Source organism: Poeciliopsis prolifica, unplaced genomic scaffold, assembly GCF_027474105.1.
Source record: "Poeciliopsis prolifica strain line A6 unplaced genomic scaffold, Auburn_PproV2 SCAFFOLD302, whole genome shotgun sequence".
NCBI classification, from domain to species: Eukaryota; Metazoa; Chordata; class Actinopteri; order Cyprinodontiformes; family Poeciliidae; genus Poeciliopsis; species Poeciliopsis prolifica.
This window is the reverse complement of record NW_026562677.1, coordinates 50,001-53,033: the sequence shown is the minus strand read 5'-3', so window position 1 is coordinate 53,033 and position 3,033 is coordinate 50,001.

The window sequence follows — 3,033 nt, the reverse complement described above, 5'->3', positions numbered from 1 at the left end:
TGTGGATTATGACTGAACGCCTCTAAGTCAGAATCCCGCCTAGACGTAACGATACCGTAGCGCCGCATCGCTTCGGTCGGTCTCCGATACCCGACCGACCCGCGGGTCGGTCGGCGAGGAGAGCCTTCCGCGACTGGGCCGGGGCGTGGCCGGACGATGGCCACCCCTCTCCGTTCGCGCACAGCATGTTCGTGGAGAACGCGGTGCTAAATGACTTGCAGACGACCTGATTCTGGGTCAGGGTTTCGTACGTGGCAGAGCAGCTCCCTCGCTGCGATCCATTGAGAGTCAGCCCTCGATCCAACCTTTTGTCGGCCGACCTCCGGGGCCTCCCTCCCCTCCCCTATTGATCTATGCCATACCATGGGCACGAGCCGCCCGGCTCTGCTCAGAGCCCAAGTCCCATCCGCCACGCTCCAGAGCGGAGAGGGGGCCGGCCGGTCCCCCGGGGCCGGGCGGGGCCTCCCCTTCGTGGGGAGACCCGAGCCCCCCCTCTCCGTCCGTCGGAGCTTGTCCCGTCCCGTGACCGCACCAGGGGCACGGAGCGTGGAAGACAGGGACTTAAGGCCTACACCCCGGATTTCTCCTAAGTACTAGCGCCTCACCAGGGGCGCAAAACCCTGAAAAGGCCTAAGTCCCACACCCTGTATTTCTCCTAAGTACCAGCGCCTCACCAGGGGCACAAAACCTCTTAAAAGGCCTAAGTCCCACACCCTACATTTCGCCTAATCGTCACCGCCTTACCAGATGCACAAACTCTGAGCAAAAGCCTGTTTTTTTTTTTTTGCCTTACCAGGGGCACGACTCTGCTGGGCGTGTGACTGGTTGGTGTAGTCCGTGGAGGGGGGCTTAAGTGTGGGTCCGCAGGTTCGGATGGAGAGCCTGGTTCTAAGAGAGGCTGGATTGGTGGTTCTGTGTTACCCGGGGATGTGGAGCCACTGCTGGGGTAAGTGGTTCGGATGGAGGGCCTGGTTCTCAGAGAGGCTGCTGTCCCCGTTCTGTTACCCGGGGCTCTGGTCCCCTGTCCCGGGTAGAATTAAAAACACTTTACCGATTCCTGGTTCTCACTGGGTGAGCTCCAGGCCTGGTTCTCAGAGAGGCTGCCGTCCCGGTTCTCTGTTACCCGGGGATGTGGAGCCACGGCTGGGGTGAGTAGCTCCGCAGCAGGCCCTGGTTCTCAGAGAGGCTGCCGTCCCAGTTCAGTTACCCGGGGCTCTGGTCCCCTGTCCCGGGTAGAATTAAAAACACTTTACCGATTCCTGGTTCTCACTGGGTGAGCTCCAGGCCTGGTTCTAAGAGAGGCTGGATTGGTGGTTCTCTGTTACCCGGGGATGTGGAGCCACTGCTGGGGTAAGTGGTTGTGATGGAGAGCCTGGTTGTATGAGAGGCTGTATTGGTGGTTCTGTGTTACCCGGGATTGTGGAGCCACGGCTGGGGTGAGTAGCTCCGCAGCAGGCCCTGGTTGTATGAGAGGCTGCCGTCCTGGTTCTCTGTTACCCGGGAATGTGGAGCCACGGCTGGGGTAAGTAGCTCCGCAGCAGGCCCTGGTTGTATGAGAGGCTGCGGTCCTGGTCCTCTGTTACCCGGGATTGTGGAGCCACGGCTGGGGTGAGTAGCTCCGCAGCAGGCCCTGGTTGTATGAGAGGCTGCCGTCCTGGTTCTCTGTTACCCGGGGCTCTGGTCCCCTGTCCCGGGTAGAATTAAAAACACTTTACTGATTCCTGGTTCTCACTCGGTGAGCTCCAGGCCTGGTTCTCAGAGAGGCTGCGTCCCCGTTCAGTTACCCGGGGCTCTGGTCCCCTGTCCCGGGTAGAATTAAAAACACTTTACCGATTCCTGGTTCTCACTGGGTGAGCTCCAGGCCTGGTTCTCAGACAGGCTGCTCTCCCAGTTCAGTTACCCGGGGCTCTGGTCCCCTGTCCCGGGTAGAATTAAAAACACTTTAACGATTCCTGGTTCTCAGAGAGGCTGCTGCCCTGGTTCTCTGTTACCCGGGGATGTGGAGCCACGGCTGGGGTGAGTAGCTCCGCAGCAGGTCCTGGTTCTCAGAGAGGCTGCGGTCCCGGTCCTCTGTTACCCGGGGATGTGGAGCCATAGCTGGGATGAGCATCTATCGGCGGCACGGTCAAATTCAACTTCCGATAAAACGGGTAAAAATGAGTCCCCCACCAGGAAAGCTATATATCACCGGAAAGCCTGCGGCCTGGACAACAATTCGGCGCGGGTCTCTGATTTTTATACCGTTTCCCCGATTTTTAAGCCGCGAAAGAGCGCCTTTTTTCCGGTCGGTCAACTTCAACTTCCGATTAAACGGGTGAAAAGGAGTCCCCCCCAGGAAAGTTGTATATCACCGGAAAGCCTGCGGCCTGGACAACAATTCGGCGTGGTTCTCCGATTTTTAAACGTTTTCCCCGGAGCGGGGGAAGCGGCGGAAGTCGCGCCTGGAAATGGCCGGAAAAACGGCCAAAAACCAATAAATGCGGGAAAAACGCACCACTGGCCCACAGCCCGTGTTCCGGAGCACAGCCCTGTGCGGTCGAATGATTTTTAGCACGCTCACAGGAGCCGGGATAAATGAAAAAAGGGTTTCCGGGCATACAAAGCATTGCCCTCCCTTGACACGCGCTTAAGCCCCGCCCAATCGGGGAAAATAGCACTTCCAGCTCACAGAAAGACAAAACCCCGCCGGCAGGATTTCAGGAGAGAGTTTTTGAAGAGCACTGGGACACAAAAGAAGCGGATTTTCGGCCGTGGACCCCTCCAGGGGCCTTCGCAGGCCTCACGTATGCGAGCGTACCAGTGATTTTCGGGGTTTTCGGCCGTTTTTGAGCGTTTTTCCCCGCTTCTGGTTCTAAGGCTCCCTGAGCTCTCTGCCTCCACGGATCTCCCTGCCGCTCGGCTGGCGGGCTCCGGCCGCTCTGGTGAGTCCGTCCTGGGCTGTAATTAGTCCGTGGACGGCTCCCTGGTTCTGCTGGAGCTCCGTCAAAGTTTCCCCGGGGTCTGGCTTCAGCCTAGCCGACCTCGGTGCACCGT